General features: G+C 41.4%; 1 long non-coding RNA gene across 1 annotated transcript; it reads right to left on the bottom strand.

Moving 5' to 3' along the window:
* Positions 1-2,782: 2,782 nt before the first annotated feature.
* Positions 2,783-26,125, bottom strand: LOC106724944. The gene is made up of 3 exons (XR_001360768.1): positions 25,930-26,125; positions 12,891-12,897; positions 2,783-2,793 (listed from the first exon to the last, which is right to left on the bottom strand). It is a non-coding gene; the product is annotated as an uncharacterized LOC106724944 (long non-coding RNA).

Below are 26,125 nucleotides of genomic sequence, written 5' to 3' on the forward strand. Positions count from 1 at the left end.
CCAGACTGGCAGCAGCCGCGACTGCTGCAGGACCCAGGGAGGGAGGCAGGGCCGGACCTGCAGTGGATGCGGCTGCTGCGGGACCCAGGGAGCAAGGCAGGGCCAGACCAGTAACTCGAGGGTGGGTGGCACCGCGAGATTTTGAATCGTGGGCTGGGCTTCTAGTAGATTTATAAGTCCAGGAAGTGCAGAGAGTCCCAAACAAGAAAAGCCCAAAGTTGCCCACATCAAGACACATTATAATTAAAGTGGCAAAGTTTAAAGACAAAGAGAGAATCTTAAAAGCAGTTAGTTACCTACAAGGGAGCGCCCATACAACTGTCAGCTCATTTCTTCACAGAAACTTTGCAGGCCAGAAGGGAGTGGCAAGAAATATTCAAAGTGATGAAAAGCAAGGACCTACAACCAAGACTAGTCTACACAGGAAAGCTATCAGTTAAAATTGAAGGTTAGATAAAGAGCTTCACAGACAAGAATAAGCAAAAGGACTTCATCACCACCAAATCAGTGTCACATGAAATGTTGAAGGGTCTTTAAGAAGAAAAAAATTAAAAATATAACAATAAAATGGCAATAAATCTGTATCAACAATTGAATATAAAAAATCAAAATAAATGAGCAAGGAACCTAATGAACAAAATAAACTGATGAATAAAATATAACCAAAGGCATGGAAACATGGAACAGACTGGCAAATCTCAGAGTGAAGAGGGTTGGAGGATGGAAAGAAATTAGCCAAAGAACTTATATGTATACTAGAGGCCCAGTGCAAGAATTCGGCATGGGCGGGGTCTGGCCAGCCCGCCCCAATGGGGGCACATCGGGCCAGTTTGGCAGGAGGGAGGGGCCCCCAATCGGGGTGTTGGGGGCCAATAGGGGGCTGGGCCGACCCGGGTGGGGGGGGCAGTTGGGGCCCAGATCAGTCTGGTTGGCTGCTGCAGTGCGCATCATAGCCACCGCTTGTTCTGGTTTTCTGCTGTTCCTGTTGCTGGGCTTTTATATATATAGACTAGAGGCCCCATACACAAAATTTGTGCACAAGGATGGGGGGGGTGGTGTCCCTCAGCCCAGTCTGCACCCTCTCCAGTCAAGGACTCCACAGGTATTGGGGTAAACTGGCAGTCAGACATCCCTCTTGCAATCCGGGACCACTGGCTCCTATCCACTCACCTGCCTGCCTGCCTGATTGCCCCTAACTAGTCTGCCTGCCTGCCTGATCGCCCCTAACCACTCTGCCTGCTTGTCTGATGCCCCTAACTACTCCTCTGTCTGCATGATCACTCCTAACCGCCTCTGCCTGCCTACCTGATTGCCCCTACCCGCCTCTGCCTGCCTGCCTGAGCACCCCTAACTGCTCCCCTGCCTACCTGATTGCCCCTAACAACCTCTGCCTGCCTGCCCAATCGCCCCTAACTGCTCTCCCCTGCCGGCCTGATCGCCCCTTCCTGCTCCCTTGCTGGCCTGATTGCCCCCTAACTGCTCCCCTGCCAGCCTGATCGCCCCTAACTGCCTCTGCCTCAGCCCTCACCACCATGGCTTTGTTCAGAAGGACGTCCAGAAGATGTCTGATCTATCCTGTCTAATTAGCATATTACTCTTTTATTATTATAAATATGCATTATCCATGGACACAGATAATAGGGTGGTGAAGGCCTGGGGTGAGGTGCAGGATCTGGGTAGATTGGGGCAATGAAGGGGGAGGGGGTTAAGAGGGGGCATCAGTAATACTCTCAACAATAAAGATTTTTTTTAAAGAAGTAAAATTTTAAACAAGATCATATCATAATCGTTTTTGTAAACTATTTTTTATTTAACATACAGAATTCTGCAATATAAATTACCACAAACTTAGCAGCTTATAACAACACATACTTATTACCTAAGCGTTTTTGTTGCCAGACTGAAATCCAGTGTTGTCCAGGTTGCAGTCTCATCAGAGGGTTGACTGGGGAAACATCTGCTTTCAAGCTCCCTCAGGTTATTGGCAGGATTCATTTCCTTGCAGCCAGAAACTGAGGTTCCTGTTTTCTAGCTGCTCTCAGCTCTTAGAGGCCCCTTTCATTCCTTGCCATGAATGAGGTCCTCTCCATAGCCCCTCTCACACCATGGCAGATTCTTCAAAGCCATCAATTGGACATCCCCCGAGGGCTCCCAGACTGCGAGAGGGTGCAGGTTGGGCTGAGGGAGTCCCCCCACCCCAAGTGCACAAATTTATGTGCACTGGGCCTCTAGTATATGATAAACCCTCAGCCAATATTATCCTATCTAATAAAAGAGTAATATGCAAAGTAAGCGTCACTCCGTGACAAAGATGGCGGTGCCCATAGCGGCGGGGCAGGATGCTGGTGGCATCACCCTGGCAACGTGAGCCCAGCAGGCATTGCCTCGGTGACCCGCGAGCAGGTTGTGCGGCCCTCGAGCAGGCAAGCACGGCCCGCAGGCAGTCCCCAGCAGGGCCTGATCCCAGGTCGCTGCAGTGATCCGCAAGCAGGCAAGCGCGGCCCACAGGCAGCACCCCGCCCTGGCCACAGCTCAAGGGAGAGAACAACACGCAGGCGAGGACAGGAGCCTGAGAGATCAACACAGAGGGGCGCCTACTCCAAGCCTCTGTGGTGTGGCTGGGGCCAGGCCCCCAGTGGACACACACACACACACACACACACACACACACACAGGGCGACTGCTCTGAGCCTCCTACGCGGCTGGGGGCAGGTCCCCAGAGGGGACACACACACTCACACAAACACACACACACACACACACACACACACACATGGCGTGCCTGCTCTGAACCTCGATGTGGCTGGGGCAGGCCCCCAGCGGACACACACACACACACACTCACAGACACACACACATACACACACACACAGGGCGCCTGCTCCGAGCCTCTGCTGCCAGACTGTGGCCGTCAGTAGGACATCCACTGAGGGCTCCCAGACTGTGAGAGGGGGCAGGCTGGGCTGAGGGACCCCCACCCCCAAGTGCACGAATTTCTTGCACCGGGCCTCTAGTCTTATATAACAAAAGCCTAATATGCTAAGTGTCCAGACGTCCAGTCAGCAGTTCAACCAATCAAAATGTAATATGCTAATGATATGCTAAGGCTACTTACCACTTGCTATTACGTGCACTGACCACCAGGGGGCAGACATTCAATGCAGGAACTGCCCCCTGGAGGTCAGTGCACTCCCACAGGGGGAGCTCTGCTTAGCCAGAAGCCCTGAGCCAGGCTCACAGCTGGCGAGTGCAGTGGTGGTGGCGGGAGCCTCTCCCGCCTCCATGGCAGCGCTAAGGATGTCCGACTGCTGGCTTAGGCCTGCTCCCTGTCAGTTGGATATCCCCTGAAGGGTCCCGGACTGTGAGAGGGTGCAGGCCAGGCTGAGGGACACCCGCTCCCCCCAGTGCACGAATTTTGTCCACCGTGCCTCTAGTACTCAATAAAACTGAAAACTTTCCCTCTAAGATCAGGAACAAGACAAGGATGTCTACTCTCACCACTCTTATTCCACATAGTGCTAGAATTCCTAGCCAGAGCAGTAAGGCAAGAGAAAGAAATAAAAGGCATCCAAATAATGAAGGAAGAAGTTAAAATGTCACTTTTTGCGGATGACATTATTCTGTACATAGAAAACCCTAAACACTCCACCAAAAAACTGTTAGAAAAAATAAACAAATACAGTCAAGTTGCAGGATACAAAATCCTCATTTTACCCTAAGTACCTCTTTCCAGGCCCTGGGAGTTAGGACTTCAACATATGGAATCTGGGAGGGGACACAACTCAGTCATAGCAGTGGTCGAGCTTAGTTTTATAGTGAACTGAGTCTATTGAAGAGACCTGACTAGAGGTCACAGTGACCTAAGAGCTAAGCAGTGGCAGCGGGTAACACGCATCACGGTGAGAAGCAAAGCCCCTGAGGTTTGGTACGGCGCAGAGGTTGCTACTTAGAGATGCGAACCATAGACTCACGGAATTTAAAATCTCCTCCAATCAGAGGGAGCCTTGGAACCCTAATGTCTTAACCCCCAGTATAGCAAAGGTTCACTATACTGTTCTCATGATAATAACTGTCTTATCAGAAATGGCTTAAAAGTAGAACGTTTATATGAAAGCAGGGTAGACTTGCTTATTTAAAACTAACACAATCTGAAAGCTGTCCACAATCCTAAAAGGAAACATTCTTGTATTTGCATTTATTATCTTCACCCTGCAAAGTATCTTCCAATTTTTGACCTCCTCCATTAATAGGTCACAGTAACTCAGTGGTCCTGTGCCATGATTTTGTAGAGCAATATATAGGTGGTTGATAAAGAATACTGTTTTGTCAGACGATTCTGTGGAAAACTTTAGGTTAAGCAAAGCAACAAGTTATTGTTTTATTCTCTATTTTTTTAAGGCTGAAAATTGTCAGAGGCTTTGTTATATCAGATGGATATATGTGTCATGATACAGGGTGGACGCTGGAGAAACAGAACTAGGAAAATGTGCCTTCTGTCCATTACAACTTAGAGTCCCACAGCTTCAAAGAACAAATTTTTAGTTAGTGTCTCCTTCATGTAAGACAGTAATACTGGGACATTTTCAAGATACACAAATAGTAGAAAAGAAACATGTACTAAATATGGTACTTGAATGGTTGTGAGACATTTAAATTTTCCCAGAAAACAATTCTTGCTCTTTATGGTTATAAGGAAAAAACATGTAGATAATTTGGGGCTAGATAAAGAACATTCGTGAAGTGATACATCTAACTTGAGAAAGTAGAAAAGAACACAGTATACATCCTCTTGGTGTTTCTCTAACACAGTGGTTCTCAGCCTTCCTAACGCCGCGACCCTTTAATACAGTTCCTCATGTTGTGGTGACCCCAACCATAAAATTATTTTCATTGCTACTTCATAACTGTAATTTTGCTACTGTTATGAATCGTAATGTAAATATCTGATATGCAGGATGTATTTTCATAGTTACAAATTGAACATAATTAAAGCATAGTGATTAATCACAAAAACAATATGTAATTATATATGTGTTTTCCGATAGTCTTAGGCAACCCCTGTGAAAGGGTCGTTCGACCCCCAAAGGGGTCGCGACCCACAGGTTGAGAACCGCTGCTCTAACAGAAAACATTGTCGAGGTTCTTTGCAATGTGCATTGCCGCGCCCCTTGTGTGGGTTCGTTCTCTCTCTCTCTCTCTCTCTCTCTCTCCAAAAAATACACTGAGGAAAGGAAATGCTATGTGGCAGGCACTATGCTAGGACTGAGGATACAATGATGAGTTAAAAGAGTAATAACTGGCCCTGACTGGCATGGCTCAACGGATAGAGCATGGGCCCACACAGGGAAGGGTCGCCGGTTAGATTCCTGGTCAAGGGCTCATACCTGGGCTTCAGGTTAGATCCTCCAGCCCCCTTCAGGGTGCATGCAGGAGGCAACCAATTGATGTGTCTCTTTCACATCAATGTTTCTCCCTTTCTCTCACCCTCCTTTCCTCCCCCCACCACACCTCCTTTCCACTCTCTCTGAAAATTAATAGAAAAAATAACCTTGGGTGAGAATTACATAAATAAATATATAAATAAATGAAAAAATTTTCCCATTCTGGTGAAGATTATAGCCTAAAATGGAAAAAGAGAACACTAATTTAAAAGACCCATATAAACAGCCATAATATTGCAACTACAACCATAACCACTGGGCTCAGCTAAGTGAGCCACTGGTGTCAGCCCTCTCTCAACCCTAAGTAAACTGTGTTCCAGGTAAAGCCTCCAGGAGGTTATATTTCGTTGATAATATCAAGGAATCACTCAGTCTCCCGCATCTGAAATTATGCAGTTTGGAATGTCAGGAACAAAAAAGGGGAGAAACCATTCAGAAGTGCAACTAACTACCCAGTCTCTCTCCTTGACTGCTGCAATAACCTCTAGTCAATCCAGTCTTCACTCCACCTCCCCGCCCATTCACAGAGCTGCCAAAGTGGTCCCTTAAATGTAAGCCTGATTTGAAACTCCCCACTCAAAATCATCCAATGGCATTCCACCTAATCATAAGTCCAAAGTCTTACCTGTGCCCCAAAGTCCTGCCTGATCGCCTCCCCTTCTCCATGTCTCCTCACCATTCTTCCCCCTTGCTTGTGGCAATCTGGCCAAACTTGCTTTTCTTCCTAGCTTTTACTCAAACACTACAGGTAAACAAAAACTCATAACTTAGTGGGCAAACAATACAAGTATATTGGGCAAAAAATTTAATAAGATACTTCACCAAAGAAGATACAAATGTCCACAGCAACAACTTTATTCTTCATTGTCCCAAACTGGAAACGACTCAAATGTCCATCCACAGGTGAATTAATAAATACATTTTTGTATATCCATATTACATAAAAGAGAATGAAATGTTAATAAACACAACATGGTTGACTCTCAAAACATGATGAGTGAAAGAAATATGGGCACTAAGTACACACTATTAAGATTCTATTTACATAAAACTTGAGAACAGGAAAAATACAGACACCGGAAGCACATCACTGGTTGCTTTTGCAGGGAGGTGGGGCTTGATCAAAAGGTGCCTGAGGGAACTTTCTGAGTAACAGAAATTTATTATCTTGATTGTGGTAGTGACTGCACAACTGGAGAGCACTGGTGGCCCTCAGGCTGGGCCCCTGCACGTCCAGGCAGGACCAGGTCCGAAGCCAGCCCAGGCTGGGCTTTCCCCTGCAGGCCCCTGCACCTGCCCCAGCCCGAGTCCCACAACTTGGACTGCGGGCCCCAGGGTCTCAGCATGGTTTTCTCCCTTGTTGCGGAGGGCAGTTTGGCCCCATACATATGTGGCTCTGTTTCTGGCCATTGGTTCTAGGATCACTTTATCACTCAGCTGAGAATTAGCCATACATGACCAACTCATTGCTGCACACACAACCGAGAATTGCCTACATAAAGTACAATCTAGGCCTTGTCCTATTCAGCCAGAATGCACAGGGATGCTCAGGGCTCACGGCAGATGGACTCTCCGAATAGCTTCTTCCCTTAGGAAGCCTCACGAGTCCCATGTGACGGGGACCATCTGACAGGAACCTTGGGAGGGTACCGCTGCTGTTCTGCCCAGTAAAGACAGGAAAGCATCGTCATTTTTTAAAAGAAAAATACATGTATAGAAAGGTAGATTCTGATACGCTCTTCTCACCCCCAAATTGACTTTCTTGTGTAATTCCTGGGGCACAGTGTACCTCATTGGAGACCTCTGCATAGGAGGAGTAATCTCACTGTTTATATTTGTTGGGCCAGTAAACAACTCTTGGTGCACCAGAATTAAGTTCATGCTTTTCTGTCTCTTTTTCTTTCTTTTTTGTGTTTTTTTTTTTTCAAATGAGGTTTAAAAAGCTCTATCATGATTTCTATTCCTTCAAGAAAAAAAATTAATACTGCTATTCAAAGAACATTTAAAACATGCATAATTTCAGAATCAAACAGAGTACTTTGTAACTGAACAAAGTTTGTTTTAAGAGAAACTTATCGTGTCATCCTTACTGTTTCATTATCCTATGTACCTGGATCTCTGCTGGACCTTAGGCAAACATTGTGGAACTACTGTATAGATAGAACACAGCAAACATGGCCAGGAGCCAGCTGCAAGTTCATCAGTGTTGTAGCATGCGACAGAATTGTATTCCTTTTTAAGGCTGAATAATATTCTATTGTAACATATACCAGTTTCTTGTCCATTTATCCATCAATGGGCATTTGGGTCTTTTTCATCTCATCACTGTTATAAATAATCCTGCAAATAATAGGAGTATGTAAACATCTCTTGAAGATCCTGCTTTAAATTAATTATATTAAGAAGTTGAATTTCTGACCAGATGGTAATTCTATTTTTATGTTTTTGAAGAAATTTTATACTGTTTTTATAGCAGTTGCATCATTTTACATTCCCACCCACAGTGAACAAGGCCTCCTCTTTTTATTCCAATGTCTATTCAAGTCCTTTACCTATTTTTCGGTTGGTTTATTTGTTTTTTTGTTGTTGTTGATTTGTATGAGTCCTTTACATATTTTAGATATTAATCCCTTATCAGATATAAAAAATATATATTTTTTCTCCCATTTTATAGGTGCTTTTACACTCTGTTGACTGTTTCTTTGATGTGCAGACATTTTTCAATTTGATGTGGCCTCATCTATACTAATAAAAGGGTAATATACTAATTAGGGCAGACGTCTTCTGGACAAAGCTGCAGCGGCTGCCCAAGGCTCACGCAGGCCTCGAATGGTGGCTGCTGCTGCCAGGGCTGGCCCAAGGCTCAGGCAACAAGGGCCAGGCCGAGGCTCAGGCAAGCCACAGTGGCTGTGAGGGCCGAGGCTCAGGCAGCCGTGGCAGCAACAGATGCATGATGGGGGCATCGCCTTCCCCTGATTGGCCAGTTGCCTCCCTGCAGGGAGCGGGCCTAAGCCATCAGTAGGACATCCCCTGAGGGCTCCCGGACTGTGAGAGGGGGCAGACCGGGCTGAGGGACCCCCTCCACTGCACAAATTTTCATGCACCGGGCCTCTAGTCTATAATAATAAAAGGGTAATATGCTAATTAGACCAGATGTCCTCCCTGATGTCCTTCCGTCCTCCCAGATGAAGCCGGGACTGTGAGGGAAACCCGGGTCCCGGGTGCCTGCTGGTAGCCGGAGGGAGGGAAGCCCGGGTCCTGGGTGCCAGAGGGAAGCCAGTGCCAGCAGCCGGGGGAAGAAAGGCCTACTCTTGCATGAATTTCGTGCATCGGGCCTCTAGTTTGTCTGTATATGCTTTTGTTGCCTGTGCTTTTGGTGTTATATTCAAGAAATCACTGCTAAATACAATGTCATGAAGCTTTTCTCCTGTTTCCTTTTAGGGGTTATATTGTATTAGGTCTTACATTAGATTTTTAATCTTTTTTTAAAAAAATTTTACATATCTCTCCTTTTTCCCCAGTTGAATCCCCCTCCCCCCCAGCCATTCCCACCCTGAGCAAGCCTCCACTTTTTAATCTATTTTGAGCTCATTTTTGTATATGGTTTAATATAAGGGTCCAGATTCATTCTTTTGCATGTGGATATCCAGTTTTCCCATTGCCATTTGTTGAAGAGACTGTTCTTTCCCATTCAGTGGTCTTGGAAACCTTCTGGAAGAACATTTGACCATAGAGTCAAGGGTGTATTTGGGGGCTATTTCAATCTGTCTGTCTTTATGTCAGTACAACACTAATTTACACTGTAGTTTTACACATATCATACAATTCTGTGAAATTGATGTTAACTTTTACTTATGCTTGATCTCAGATAAAGGTCACCAAATGCTCAATGGATGTAACTCTTAGATGGTGTCTCAAAATATATTGATTACATTTTCTAATACTAAGAAAAGTGCATCAATGTTTCAAACAACAGAATCCCTTGAAGCATTTCTTTTTTATTAATCAATGAATTTGTCTGGATTGGAAATATTATCACACACATAATTGACTTGGGGAATACAATAAAAATGTTGCCTTTTCAGGTAAGATACAAGGGGACATCTTTTAAAAAAGTCTCACATATTTCTCCAGCCTAAAGGAACAGTTCTCCATCCTTTTGTTGTCCAGGACAGTTCACAGGTAGTGTGACAGCACCTAAGATGGTGTGGGATTGATTAAATGGCCATTCTCAAATCTAAAGATGTACACACTCCCAAGGTATATATTATTTTTAATCTTCTTTACTCTCTTTTTAAAATAAAATTTGCATTTTTCTTTTTATAAACTTTTGCAATGTTTTTGGAGATAAATGTTATTAGCGCTAGATACTGATAATTTTTCTCACATCTTCACCAAAAGATAAAAGTCACATCTTTTTTTATTAAATCTTTATTGTTGAAAGTATTACACATGTCCCCTTTTTTTCCATTAACTTCTTCTAGCCAACCCCTGCCCCTCACTGTAGGCCTTCACTATCCTATTGTCTGGGTCCATGGGTTATGCATATATGGGGGAAAAACTCAGAATCATCTCAATTGAGGCAGGAAAACAATTTCACAAAATACCTGAATATAATACCCTTCTATAATAATTTAAAAATATATCCTTTATAATAATTAAAAAAAAACCCAGAAACCTAGAAATAGAACTTCCTCAACATGACAAAGGCATTTATGAAATACCTACAGTTATCATACTAAACCGTAAAATATTGAAAGCATTACCTTGCTAACACCACTGTTATTCAACATTATACTGGGCTTCTAGCCAGAGCTTTTAGACAAGAAAAAGAAGTAAAAGTCATGAAAATTGGAAAAGAAGTAGTAAAGCTAGCTATCTCTATTAACAAATGACATGATCCTTTATATTTAAAAACTAGAGGCCCGATGCACAAAATTTGTGCAAGAGTAGGCCTTCACAGCCCTGGTGGCTGCCTCGGCCCTCGCGCAGCCATGCTTGTCCAGAAGGTCGTCCGGATGGTCATTCTGCTGTTTGGCTGCTTGGTCAATTTTCATATTATGCCTTTATTATTATTATAGATAATCTATAAGAATACATTTAAACACCACTAGACCTAGGTGTTCACAGCTGTGCCACAGCACAGCTATCACTCTCTAATGCCTGTGCTGCCTCCAGCTTGCAGAGCTCCAACTGAAAGAGAAGGGGGTAAGTAAAGAGGTGTCTATACCATGACTCATACAAAGTTGACTGCCCCGAAATCAACCAGTGGTAAAGCACTGCGGAAGCAACTGGCTACCAGAGCTGCTTGCAAGAGTGCACCCTCTACTGGAGGGGTGAAGAACCCTCCTCATTACAGGCCTGGTACCGTGGCACTTCCTGAAATGAGATGTTATCAAAAGTCCACTGAACTTCGGATTCGCAAACTTCCCTTCCAGCACCTGGGTTTGACTTTCATCCATTTCTTTTGGCAGCCTAAGTGTCTCCTCAAGATGGGATCTCAAGCGACTTATATTCTTTTATTTGAAATGTATCTTACAGGCCATCTAGGCCACCCCTGCAATTTTATACCTGAAGCAGCAAAATCCTAGGGAAGCAGGGCTGTGTCCACCTGCACACTGCAAAATGGGGACTGCTCACATCTCCCTTCCATGTAGGTGACCACCAAAACCCAGCCTGGCGCTCTGAGGCATGCAGTGAAGGTAATGGCTGGTCATGTTGATAAAACATTTTGATAATATTTCTGTGTAATTTGATGGAGATCATAGTTTTATTTTGAGTGAAAAGAATCTTATTTAAAAACCCATTTGTGTAAATTACTGTGTGGTTTTTTGAACTAAATAGCTATTACATGTTTTAAAAATTCTTGAGGCACACTCGTGTGCCTGCCATGGCACAGCAGTTGAAATTCTCTGCCTTAGGTTAAACATCAGCATACCGTACAACCCAGGAATTCCACTCCAAGTATGTCTCCTAGAGACATGAAAACAGATGTCCACAGAAAAAATGTATATGCAAATGTTCATACCAATACCAATTACAAAAGCCAAATCTAGAAACAATCCAGATGCCCATCAGCCAGTGAAAGGATAAATAAAATGTCATATATCCATCTAATAGAATACTATTTAGCAATAAGAGAACAAACTATTCATATATGTATAACATATATGAACTTTTAAAAAGCTGAGTGAAAGAAGCCATGTTCAAAGGATTGCATATTGCATGATTCTCTTAGGGACTAGGTCAGCATTCCCTCAATCACAAAATACATATTAACCAGATATTCTTTTTCAATGGAGTTTTCCAGTAACTAGAGTGTATTTCCCCATCATCCAAACATGTTCTGCTCTGCCATTCACCACACTGTCCCCCTACACTTATGTTAGGATTTGGAATTGGGGGATGCTTTATAAAATCATCATAAGGCTTCTCATTTACAATCTAGGAAGTTGCTAGACCTCAAATATTGTGTATCTTTTCAGATTCTCTCAACCATCCCTTTTCTCATTTTGACTAGTGCCCTACCTCTGCTGGTCACTCCTCTACTTTCAGACTTGGTTGAAATACACCTCAGGATTTAGTATTTGGCTTCCTACGCAGCTAACAGTGGGCTGGATGATGATGCAACCTAGACATTTAAAGGACTTAGTTCCCCATCAGGACCCATGACCAATAGGTTTAGACTAATGGGCGGGGGGGAGGGGAGAAGGCATAGAGGAGAGCTGGGCACACTTTAAGAAACAAAGGATCCATATATATGTAGGCAGTTTTTGCTTTACCCAGTACATTCACACTGGAACCTGTTCTCACTTTGCATGGTTCTCTACCAGGCAAGGCAAAGGAAGGAAACAACTGCATAAATTTCTATTAATAAGGTACCACGAAAAGCATGAACTGTATACACATACACCAAATTTATCGAGAGTCTGTTGTGTGAAACAGGCTGATATTAAGTACTCTGAATAACATACTAGGTGTATAAAATGAGATGTTACAAGAAATTAGTCTACATTACCTGTGAGAAATAGATCCACTATATAGTTTGCTTTAAAAATGTTTCTATATCAGTATTTCATTGCAAATCATCAAAGAAGCCCTCTACTTATGAATAGTAAGTTGATTGGGGCAACTGCAGAGGTTCAAAATTTGCAGTTGCACAGAAATGTTAACTTAAAACGTTTTCTTATTTCTGAGTATCTTGAGCCCCCATTTCTGCTAGTGGCAGAAAACTGAAATCTCATCCATTTTAGATAACTTTTGATTTAAGCAATTTTAGTAGTCTTATCAAATTTAGGGTTTTCCACCTACTCTTTTCCTCCCTGAGGGTGATCTAAGTTTCCAAAGGCTAACATTGCACCAGGGAAATGTGTCTGGTTCACACATCATCTGAGCTTGGTCCTTGCTGGCTGACTTCTAAGATCCAGGTTTCTGAAATGTCCCCACAACATATGTGCTCATGTTCAGGGTCCCACCACAGCCTCCATATGCCAGAGAACCAGTCTCTCTAGTCCTGATCCCAACCACAGGGCTCCTTCCTAGCAATGGCCTCAGCACCTTCACTTCTCCCTCACACTTCAGCACAAGGGGGCTTTCCCTAAGCTATATGGACACACCCTCTCACTGTGGGGTAGTTCATCTTCTGGTCACAAGATGGCTGCAGTAGCTCTGGTCAACACACAACCAAATTCAAAGCAGCAAAATGCAGCACAAGGCTGTTTCTCCTCCTGAACCTTCCTCTTATGAAACCCCTCCCCCTTCACCACTCCTTATCTCATTGGTCAGATCTGGTCACAATCTATCCTAGACCAAGAGCCAGGGTACCTTACCTAAGACTCCATACCTCAATGAAATCATGGTTCCCCTAGCGGGAAGTCCTTTGTGAGGGGAGGGGGGGACAGACGACTCTTCCAGTGTTTTCCCAGCACCCCTCCGTCGGTAGCCACAGCATGCCTCCAGGCCTCACTGCTGAGGTGCCATGCTGCACACAGGCTTCACTAGGTTTGTGGTCTCACCAAATCCAACACCCTCTGTCCCTGGGCTCAGCCCCCTCCCACCCAGGGAGTCCCACTATGCCCATCCCAGAGCTCAAGAGCACAGGGACCACGTCTCCAGCACTCAGGGAAGTCTACAGGTTTCTTTCCCTATCACTACTTGCTGGTGTAAGTCTTCAGTAGAGAACCCTCACTGTGCATTTCTTCCTACTCTGCTGGTCTAATGCAACTGTCTTCAGTCCTCCAGGTTTGGCTCTTGACAAGTTTATGCAAAATTCTAAAAAATTTTAAGTACCTGCTTCTGCCACTAATTTTCCAGTCAACGTTGGCACTCAGAGCCAAGAAACTGTCCTTTGGTCATTGCTGAGTTGTCCTTCCTTCCACGGGACAATAAGCTAAATCTCTTAGCCCAGGGGTGGGCAAACTTTTTGACTCGAGGGCCACAATGGGTTCTTAAACTGGACCAGAGGGCCGGAACAAAAGCATGGATGGAGTGTTTGTGTGAACTAATATAAATTCAAAGTAAACATCATTACATAAAAGGGTACGGTCTATTTTTGTTGTTTTATTCATTTCAAACGGGCCGGATCCGGCCCGCGGGCCGTAGTTTGCCCACGGCTGTCTTAGCCTAATTGTAATGGTGAAGGAACTTCAAAGGATAAAAAAATACTTTATTAAAATGTACCACTGTCATCAGGTGGTCCATAGTGGGGAAGTTTGGGGGTGGGGGCTAGACACAGGGTATATGTGAACTATGTACTTTCTGCTGTAAACCTAAATCTGTTCTAAACAATTTAAGGGAAAAAATGCTCCATTAGTTCCAATTATGTACCAGTCTGTGCCAAAGGTAATATACATTATGTCCTATCAACTCTCTGCTAAGGTGTCAAGTCCCATACAACCCTTCTGACTGAACCTCTTGTCTCAGCTGAGAATTTCTCACCAAACCCAGAGGGGTTGGGAAGGATCCTGCCCAACTGAGGCTGCCCAGGAATTAATGGCAGGGGTAGAACAGAACCTGTCAAAATCTTCGTGCCTTTTCTCCTAATGCCTACTGCTGTAATCACCTGTGCACTTCCCTTTCTCTTTCCTTACTAGTGAGGTTCTGTTCAGCCTGGCAACTGGCCTAAGCCACTTCCCAGCTTTTCTTTCAGCTAGTGTGTGGAAGATGGTACCAATTGAGACAAAGGAGTCATCAGGTGGCCTTGCTAAGATAATTCTTCAAAAGGGTCTGCCAGTGGCTCAGTGGTTGAGTGTAGACCTATATGAACCAGGAGGTCATGATTCAATTCCTGGTCAGGGCACATGCCTGGGTTGCAGGAGGCAGCCAGTCAACGATTCTCTCTGATCATTGATGCTTCTCTCCCTCTCTGAAATCAGTTATCTACACATATAAAAGGCTAATATGCAGTGTCCCTCTTGGGAGTTTGATTGCTTGCTATGTCATGCGCTGACCACCAGGGGGCGGCACAGTACGAAGGCAGGCCCCAGCCAGCAGCTGGATTGGCCCTGATCGCCGGCCAGGCCTAGGGACCCTACCCATGCATGAATTTCATGCACAGGGCCTCTAGTGTGTGTGTGTGTATACATATAGTGTGTATACATATAGTGATGTGACAGCCAATTAATAGTAATGTTGACACAAAGAGGTCACCTTGAGAATGTAAACTATGTACTAGATATGGCATAATAGCTACAAAGAACCTAGGACATTCAATGGTCATGCTTCCATACTAACATTGGGTAGCCTTCACATTCCTTTGAAACACTAATTTGCCTAACCTATAGTTCTAATATTAATAGTCTGATAAAATTACTCCATCCTGACACTTTCTCATTTAGAGAAAAAATAGCTTTTAAGTCAAACTGAAGTTTAAAGTTATGGGTTTCAAGCCAGATTTCAGAACCCCAAGGAGTCAAGATTATAGATGCTTCCTTTGGGTGGGCCATTCAACCACCAAACATTGCTGAAGGAATTATGTCTACTCCCCAGAGGATCCCTCAAGCCCCTCTCAGTAAGAGCCCAAGTGGGAGGGAAACTAGGAAACACAAAATGGGAGGGAGCAAGGAACAACCTGTCCAGTTCAATGAAATGGGGGTGGGGGGAGGGGATGAAAGCTGGCTAGTATGGTCCAAATAATAAAAAAAATGATTAGAGATAATTAGAACTTCTATAAATTAGACAAAATCTGAATTAAAATTCCTTAATCCTACTATAGCATTTCATTTTCTTGCATTTTCAGTGCACATGAAATTGATGCAATTTTGCCACTTATCAAAATTTTTATTTTAAAATCTTTGATTTTAAAGGACTGCACAGTGTACAAAAATGTCTTGGAAGCTACACCCAACTATCTCAATTTATAGAGAAAATTTAAAGCTGCCACTGGTCAGAGGTGAACATGCCTAGAACCCATCTCAACCTTCCACTGGAACGTTCTTTGAGGCGGGGGACAGGACAGAAAACTTCACAGAATTTGCTCCACCTTTTCAACCCTTGAGCCTTTAAGATATTACTGTTCAAAATAGTTTGAAATAAATTGAATCTGCCCTGGGATGCTAATGGGCACACATACCCCAGGTTAAGTACTTAAGTTTTTGCAAGATAAGTCTGCATGTGCAGACTCAAAGAATGAGAATTAAAGAATGAGAATTAAAGGGTATCCTCAGCACATGTAATTGTGTGTACAAGTGTTTATAAAAATGGAAGAGTTGGTTATGGCTCAAGTTAATTAACATGCATCTGAAAGTGACAGCACAATCAACAAATCACTGAGAAAAATAATGAAATTTTCTTTTAAATGTTAAAAAAAATGAAATCAAGTATATAAGCATCATAATAGAAGTCTAAATACTTACAGATAAAAGAATGCATCTAATTCTGCAAGGATGGAGATGAAACAATGATTTTAAAAACACAAGTTTTAAAGTAAAAGTATTTTTATTGAAAAGGTGTTTAACAAATTATAACAACTCCATTGTCCAGCCATTACACACATTTAACAGATACAATCAGAGTTACATACCATAATGCTTACTCAATGCAATGATACTTTTCCATAATACGCAATACCACCCTGAGAACCGTGCCAAATTTTAAGATCAGAAGACAAACCCAGGAATTGAGCAAGATATTTACAAATACAGTGTAGGGAACAAATATTTCAATAGTTTTATCTAATGTCTTTCTTTTAGGTGTAATAGACCAGGGGGAAACATCTGGCACTCTCTAGATCAGATGAGAACTTGCCCCTCTCCCCACAAAAAGCTAATGCTTTCCAAAACTTTCCAGCGACCCCAAAGTGAGACAAATAAGCAATTAGGTATACTTCAGAAGTCTTAAATCCTCATTAGTTGGCTTTTACTAATTGATGTTGATACCATGCTGCTGATTATAAATTATGAAAGCAGGCTTTGTTTCCTTTGTAATAAATATTTTAACTTTTAAGAAAACCTGCAGAAAGAACTCCACTTAAACCAAAACAGGGTGGCAAGGAAACAGGTTACCGTGGAATAATAAGGCCCTAAGAAAGGCAGCAGGTCGTATAGTTACCTCCTTGTGGGCAAAATCCCTGCCCTAAAACTATGCAACCTACTACCTCTTCCTAGGAACCCCCCCTTTTTTTCTTGCCAGTCTTCTGCTTGGCAGAGGCACTTCAAAATAACCTGTTAAATTAGGCTTTGGTTTTTTACCCCAAAGTTAAACCAATTAGAACTTTCACTGATGCTTTAAAATGTTACTGGTCAGTCGTAGGATCTTATATGCTCAAAATCAAACCTCTTGTTACAAAGAAACAAAAATTCAATTACATCAGAGGAATGCAAACCAGAAGCCTAATATCTAGTCCACCTTATACTGTTGGAGCCACCAACTTTTAAAAACATTTAATGTATTACCAAAATTTAAATATCAAATTTCATAAAACTTACCTCTTGATAAGGTGAAAAATTAGGTGACACTATGTATAAATCCTGCCTGTAGCCAACTGGAACAATTTAACTTACTACCAGTCCCCTTTAGATGCCACCTTTCCTAGGTTACAGCCAGCCCTTGAGCCCAGTTATTTTGAGTTTTTAATCTTTTAATTATAATAAACAGAAGCGAATTGTGATCACCTTTTTGTTGCTATCAAAAACAAGCTTTTAGACACTATCACACTTTCCACAAAGGTACTTTTAAATGCTTTTACAAAATATAGCAGTTCTCCATAATTTGATTCACTTACTGGGCTTTGGCTAGTAGGTGTATGAAATGGGTCCTTATGTAATTAATAAAAGAAATTCATTTTTCTTCAGACCTTAGCTTAAGATAAGGATGAGTTTCCAAAGGCAGAGTGAAGATGATAGCCACAGTGGAGGCAGCACGTGTCAGAAAAGCACAAAACGTCATGACTGTACTTGCCACACAAGCAGGTGTCAAGATTTAAGTCAAAGAGAACTTCTCAAACTTTCCCACTTTGCTTTGGCACCTTTTAGTCTCCCACCCCCCCGCCCCCCCAATTTTTGTATGTTCAAGTTTATAACAAAAAAACCACACAATTCTGGATCATGCACTTGTCCATCTATGCCAGGGATGAAACAAAAAGCATTCATTTGGCCCAGATAAATCACCTGGGTTGGACCCATCAAAGAGAGAATTTGATGTTTTCTCTCATTTGAAGTTCCTGCTGGGAATGGCACTACACTGTCATCTTAGATCAGCAATTGTCAACCTTTTTCTCCTCACAGCACACACAAATTAGTTACTAAAATTCTGCAGCACAGCAAAAAATAGATTTTTTTGCCGTTCTGACAAAAAAAAGGTACAATTTTGATTCATTCACACCAAAGAGCTATTGTGTTGGCTATTGCAATTTTTTTTTTTTAATTTAACCATCTAGGGGAAAAGAAGTCAGTGCCCTGACTAAATAGTCAGATGTTGCATGTTTTAAAAATTCTTACAGCACACCAGTTGAGAATTGCTGTCAGACACCAAGATTCAGGATAAATGTAAATATTTGGGAAGAGGTGACCTCTCGTGCACCTCCACATTTTCCTTTTTCTTCTCTGAAAACAAAAATAAAAACATCAAGTACTTAAAACAGGGAGCTTTTAGCCTTGATTGATTATAAAAGCCCAAGGAAACATATGGTTTGACCATTGGAAAAAAGCTAAAACGTGAGCCTTGCCCAGCCAGCGTAGCTCAGTGGTTGAGCATCAACCTATGAACCAGGAGGTCAAGATTCGATTCCCTGTTGGGGCACATACCCAGGTTGTGGGCTTGATCCCCAGCGTGGGGCGTGCAGGAGGCAGCCGATCAATGATTCTCTCTCATCATTGATGTTTCTCTCTCTCTCTCCTCTCCCTTCCTCTCTGAAATCAATAAAAATATTAAAAATAAATAAAATAAAATAAAACAAAACATGAGCCTTTATGGGTGTTAAAAATCAAGTGGCCCTTTCTAGCATTACCCTCACGTTTTCTTTAAAACAACACTCTATGTATTTCCCCATGTGACAGCTTCAGGGGATCAGGGGGCCACCCCCATTGTGAATAAAGGACCACTTCAGATTTGGGGGGCAAAGCTCAAGTCTTTGTGACTTACCAGGGAACAGAACCCAACTCTCCTTTTCCAGGCTGGAGATGAAGCCATCCAAATCATCACACTAGTGGAGCAGTGGTTAACAACACTGCCCAAGGCCACCCCAAACCAGGGAGAATGAATCATAAACAACCTAACTCCATTTTAGCTCAAACAGTGTCTTTCGATTCCATATTTACCTTTATCACCCAGGACCTCCCACACACATGTAAAGCAGGTTGTAGGGTGACAAGCCTATTCACAATTCCTTTGGATAGGTCTGCTCTATTAAAATTGCCTGAAATTTTCTCCACAACTTTCAGATTTTTTATTACTTTCAAATTTCTGAAATACACGTGATAAATTTTAAATCAATGTCTACTATAGGTACACTATACCCAGAGAAAATTAGCAACTGGCATAAAAAAAACTGTAAATATAAAACATTGTCAAAATTAATTCTTTTGAGTTTCAGTATCATCTATATTAAAAAAAAAATGCAGCAAGTCTACTCCGCAGGGAAGGCAATAGATTGTATAGTTATCTCCTGAACAGGGTAAAATAACTACCCCACAACTATACAATCTACTACCTCACTCTGATAGAGCAATCTTTTCTTTTGGAATGGAGAGCACAATCTTTTTCAAAATAAAATGCAACATAAAATTATCAGCATCAATCTAAATAAAGAATACAGTTATTGTGATATACAGAAATAAGCAAAAGTATCTCCATACAGTCTACTGGCTAAAGTTTGTAGTCTCTAAAAGAATAAGCAACTTGTACGCCATAAAGAAATGGTGCACTACAGCAATTTTACACAAGTTAATCTTAAATATATTGTACAATTAGCTTTCAACTTCCTATGATGCCGCAAGGATGCAGACTTTCCTATCACGTTAGGAAAGACAGTAGATTGTATAGTTATCTCCCAGTGGTGGGTGTGACCCTAAAACTATACAACCTACTACCTCATCCCACAGTGAAGAGAACATCCAGGGTGACTGATGAAAAGTGGAGGGCCGCAGGAAGGCTTTCTACTCAGTAATCCTGGTTCTCCTGTGTGATTAAAGGAGGGCAGAAAAAAAGAAGTATTAGATCACTTTCTTTCACTTAATTTGAATATAAGTTTAACAAAAAAAACGTTGCACAAATCAGCAATTTAAATTATAGCTATGTATGATCTATGTATTACTTTAAGTTCCTGAATTCAGTTAATATTTTTTATTTTAAAGAAAAAAACATCAATTTGTTGTCCCACTTATTTATGCATTCATTGGCTGTTTTTTGTATGTGCCCTGACCGGGGATTGAACCTGCAACCTTGGCATATCTGGACAATGCGCTAAGCAACTCACCTACCCAGCCAGGGATTGGTTAATATCATTTTAAATGCTTGGTTATCTAAATCCACTCCTAATCCAATATATTTACAAGATCCAGAAATCACCTTTTTACATCACTTGATTATTATCAACTTGTGATCATATTGTAGTTGCTAGAAACAAAAATTTCATAAAATCATTTTATCCTACCTAAAACACACACACACACACACACACCCACACACACACACACACACACCCTATAAAGGAATACAAGAACCTAACAAAATCTAATGACTTCAAATCCCAAAAGTCCTATACTTCACGTGTACATCACAATTAAATGCATAATGAACAAAGGGAAATAAAAATATACACACAAAGAGAGCCTAATTCTTGTTCTTTTTTTCAGGTTTGTTTTTTACTTGTTTTTTTGTTAATCCTCACCCGAGGATATTTTTCCATTGATTTTTTAGGGAGAGTGGAAGACATAGGGAAAGACAGAGAGAAACATCGATGGGAGAGAAACACATCGATAGGTTGCCTCCTGCATGAGCCCCGACCATGGCACAGGCCAGGGAGGAGCCTGCAACTAAGCTACGTGCCCTTGACCAAAATTGAACCCAGGACCCTTTGGTCCACAGGCTGATGCTCTATTCACTGAGCCAAACCGGCTAGGGCATTAACTTCTTTTTAAATGTTTTTATTGATTTCAGAGAGAGGAAGGGAAAGGGAGAGATAGAAACATCAATGATGAATCACTGATCTGCTGCCTCTTGCACACCCCCTATTGGGGATTGAACCTGCAACTAGGGCATGTGCCCCGACCAGGAATCAAACCACGATCTCCTGGTTTATGGGTGGATGCTCAACCACTGAGCCACAATGGCCAAGCGAGATCCTAATTTTTAAACTAGCCTAACTCATGTTTTCCATGCCACCAAGGGTGCTTTGAGGATCAAAGTTAGGGACCAAGATATTTAATACCTTGGTACAATAATCTCTGAACTAAAGCAATATGATCAGTTTGGTTCTGTAATAAAAATCGTAATACCCAAATTAATCTAAACCACATTAGTCTTCAATTTATAGACTTTATATTTAAGAATTGACTACTATAAAGATTACTTACTTTATAAGGTATGCACTAAATTTATTATCAAAGAGTTACTAAGTAGTAACTTAGTAACTAAAACCTGCAATCAAGAACACTCATGGCCCTGACTGGTTTGGCTCAGTGGATGGAGCGTCGGCCTGCGGACTGAAGGGTCCCAGATTTGATTCAGGTCAAGGGCATGTACCTTGGTTGCGGGCACATCCCCAGTAGGGGGTGTGCAGGAGGCAGCTGATCGACGTTTCTCTCTCACTGATGTTTCTAACTCTCTATCCCACTCCCTTCCTCTCCGTAAAAAAATCAATAAAATATATTTTTTAAAAAGAACACTCATGGCTTTCAGTTCAATGCAACAAAATTCAAAGTCCAGAAATAAACTCCATACTTTGGGTTAATTGATTTTCAACAAAGGTGCCAAGACAATTCAATGGGGAAAAGAAGTTTTTTCAACAAATAGTGCTGGACAACTGGATATCCACATGCAAAAGAATGAATTTGGAACACTACCTCACACCATATACAAGAGTAACTTATGACAAATAACCTATTTTACAAGAAGGGCAAAGGATCTGAATAGACATTTCTTTAAAAATATTGCTCACAAGCACAAATGGCCATTGAGTAAATATGACACTCAACATCATTTATTAGTCATCAGAGAAACAAAAACCAAACCACAATGGGATACCACTTCCAGACCCACTAGTATGGCTACAATTAAAAACATAGGCAAAAGGCAAGTTAAGTATCGGCAAGTATGTGGTGAAAACAGATCCCTCATATCCTGCTGGCAGAAATGTAAAATGGTGCTGGTGTTTTAGAGTTCAAAAAAAAGTCAAATAGTTTTACCACATGACCAAGAAATTCCACTCATAGTCATACTCCCAAGAGAATTAAACATAAAATTTATTCAGGAATGTTCATAGCAACAATCCTCATTTGGAGTCAACAAAAACAAAGGTTCAAATCACTGTAATTTAGCCTTTCTAAGCCCCTCAGCTTTCCTAGCTGAAACATAAATACTCTAAACTAAATAATCTGTAAGAATAAGGGGAAAGACTTAAAAGGCACCCAACATACAAAAGAGCCCACATCAAGTCTTTCATGTGTGCCATCTTATTTAATAGTCATCATCTCTATTTTACATGCGTAGAAACTGGTGCCAAGAAGTTTAATAAGTTGCCCAAATTATAGGAGATATCATTGGATCTCCAAACTTATAATACTTGAGCCAATTTCTATTCTATAAGACCAGATGACTCAAGGTAAGAACATGTAGACGATTGTCCCTAAAAAAAAAAATCAAGCCTTTCTAATTCTAGTATATGGGTTGTATTCTAAACCAACACGGTTCTTTCAGCCGTGGTAAAACCAGCTGGTACCCCTATCCTAGCTCTCAACCCTGACCAATTTTCTTTTAAAATGTTTGAATCCTCAGCAAATGTAGGTATCTAAAATTAAATGTAGAATCTAAGAGAGAGTCATTTTTCAATCTTGGCAAGTGTGACATGCTTTACTTTATACTATTTTTCTTGACCCAGCAATATAAATAGGTACCATGTTAGTAGTAAGCAATCTGGCAATTTACCTACCAAGGGCTATTAAAATGATCTTCCATTTGGGAGAAATATATACAAAAGTTGGGTGTTGATGGGTGAGGAGCAAGAGGAAGATATTATATAGCATCACTATTCATTAGAGCAGTGGTTTCTACCTTTCCACAATCCACAGCAAGAAAAGTCTTTTCTATTTCTAAATAGTACATGTCTATAAATATATACTAATACAATAAAACATTAATTCTGTTCAAAAATCATCAACTAATCCTTACTTTTATTATATACAATAAATTGATTTTGTGATCCACTGATGGTTCTCAAGCCTGCAGTTTTTAAGAAAACAATTGATTAGAGCAAATTTTTGAAACTAATATCTAACAGCTGAGAGGAGGCACTGTTAATTAAGCAAGCTTTAAGAACCACAAAACACAACCCTGATACTGCGATTATGGATTATCAGGATCCATGGAAATACTCATTAAGAAATAAAATAAAGTAAAAACCCTAACATGTACACTGATCACACCCATATATTTCTTGGCTACTGGGAAAGAGAAAGGAGTTGGGTAATTAGCTAGTGCATTTTCTGTTCTTGAGATATTTTCTCCTCTATAAAGTGTACTGCAGAATCAGAGAGCTGCTTGAAGCCTGGCTTATTTACCATGTCTTCAGACAGATCATCTCTGGGGCTTTGTTAATATATATATATATATAAAATCTTAGAGGGCTGTTAAGAGGAAATAAAACACAAAAAGCACCAAGTACAATGCCAATTACTAGTGGGTGGATGCTCAATATCCTGTAGCTGCAAACATTCTTAGACAACATGCTATTAAGCCAAACCCATCTGAATTTTGCCTTTCAGATAATTCTTTTTTAAAAAGTAACATACTTGCCAAACCGGTTTGGCTCAGTGGATAGAGCGTCGGCCTGCGGACTGAAGGGTCCCAGGTTCGATTCCGGTCAAGGGCATGTACCTTGGTTGATATCCTGTAGCTGCAAACATCATTCTTAGACATGCTATTAAGCCAAACCCATCTGAATTTTGCCTTTCAGATAATTCTTTTTTAAAAAGTAACATACTTTTATAGCCATTTTCTTTCCTTATTCACACAGTACCTCAATCCGTAGCTTGCTCCTCCCCATTAAAAATTAGATTGTCCCTGGCTGGGTATCTCAGTTGATTGGAGCGTCTTACCAATACGCCAAGGTTGTGGCTGAATCCCCGCTCAGGGCACATACAAGAATCAACCAATGAATGAATGCATAAATAAGTGGGGTCTCTCTCTCTCTCTCTCTCTCTCTCTCTCTCTCCATATATATATATATATAATTTGATTGATTAAAAATCATAATTCAACTTGGACAAAACATATAAGAAACAGATTTCAGTCCAACAGAGCAATACAGGAAAGGAGCAAAGGGTAATAGCGTTGGGGTCAAGCAGCTACTTAGTGGCTGCTTTCTTGTGCAAGTTACTGAATTAGTTCTCTCATCTCCAAATGGGAAACTATAGCAGCCACACCTCATGGGGTTGCTTTGGGGATTGGGAACACATTCAAAGCACCTTAATAATCCAGAAGTATTCAACAAATGGTTAACTATTCTTCTTAATAAATTAAATCAGTTTGAGAAACTGTCTTTCAGACAATTTTACCTTCTCAGATATATTTGAGACCGTCAAAAATACTTATCTTTTTGCCCAGCTGGTGTGGCTCAGTGGTAACCAGGAGGTCATAGTTCAGATTCCTGGGTCAGGGCACATGCCTGTGTTGTGGGCTTGATCCCCAGTTAGTAGTAATACTGCAATAATAACTGTATGGTGTCAGATGGGTACTAAGACTTATGGGGAGAGGTCATTTCTTTAATTATATAAATTTCTAATCACTATGTTGTACATCTGAAACTAACCTTCTATAATAATAAAAGCATAATATGCTAATTAGACCAGACAGCCGAACGACCTTCCAGACGACCTTCCGGTCGAAGCCAGGGCTGTGAGGGGCCGAGGCAGCAGCCGTGGCAAGGCCCTTGCACGAATTTCGTGCATTGGGCTTCTAGTATAAAATAATACTGAATGATAACTAATTGATAAAATTCTTTAATTTAAAAGGGGGAGAGAAATCAACAAAAAAGAAGTGCTTTGAAGAATGAAATCTACTTACAAATTATGAATAAACTTGTTGTCAGTACCTGTATCAAGTAAAGGTTCCATAACTAACTTACTCATAACATTCACATTTTTTCAAATTTTTATTTTAGAGAGGAAGGGAGGGAGGGAGGGAGGGAGAGAGAGGGAGAGAGAGAGAGAGAGAGAGAGAGAGACAGAGAGAGAAACATCAATGTGAGAGAGAAACTTAGATCAATAGCCTCCTGTAAGCACCCCAACTGGGGATTGAACATGCAACTTGGGTATATGGCCTGACTGGGAGTGAAACCTGCAACCTTTTGATGTACTACACAGGACAATGCTCCAACGGAGCCACACCAGCCAGGGCAATATTCACATTTTAAAATCACCTATATTTTAGTAAATGAAGTGTATGATATATCATAATGTTTAACATACTTGAATAGTCAACACTTTAAAGTTAGGGTTAATGTACATCCAAAACGGGCCTCAGTATGCCCCCAAAACTGTTTATACAGTACAGGTTTTCTACAAGAATCCATAGCTTTTATCACATTTGCAAAGAAGTCTTGACCAAAAGAAGGTTAATTGGCATGATCCTACTAAAAACACATTCTGAAGGCTACATACTGATAAAGTAAAATTTGCATTTATCAAAGGTGGTTTGTTTTTTTGTTTCTGTTTTTTTATGGGATGCTTCTTGAATTTGTGCCATACTTGCACAGGGGCCATGCTAATCTTCTCTGTATCCAATTTTAGTACATGTGCTGCCAAAGCAAGCACCAAAGGTGGCATTTTAAGCAAACTAGATTCTAAATTCTTAAAACATGCTAAATTCACTTAGTCCAGAAGCAGGCATACTCTACTTTGCAAATACTGAATACCTATTAAAAGCTTAAGCTTCTGAGCTAAAATGTCCTTCCAGAAGTCTGAGCTGCCTACCCTTTACATCAAGCATGTCAAACTCGCGACCCACAACGAATATTTTTGCAGCCCAGCCAA

The sequence above is a fragment of the Myotis brandtii genome, unplaced genomic scaffold (genome assembly GCF_000412655.1).
Source record: "Myotis brandtii unplaced genomic scaffold, ASM41265v1 scaffold1260, whole genome shotgun sequence".
Taxonomy (NCBI): domain Eukaryota; kingdom Metazoa; phylum Chordata; class Mammalia; order Chiroptera; family Vespertilionidae; genus Myotis; species Myotis brandtii.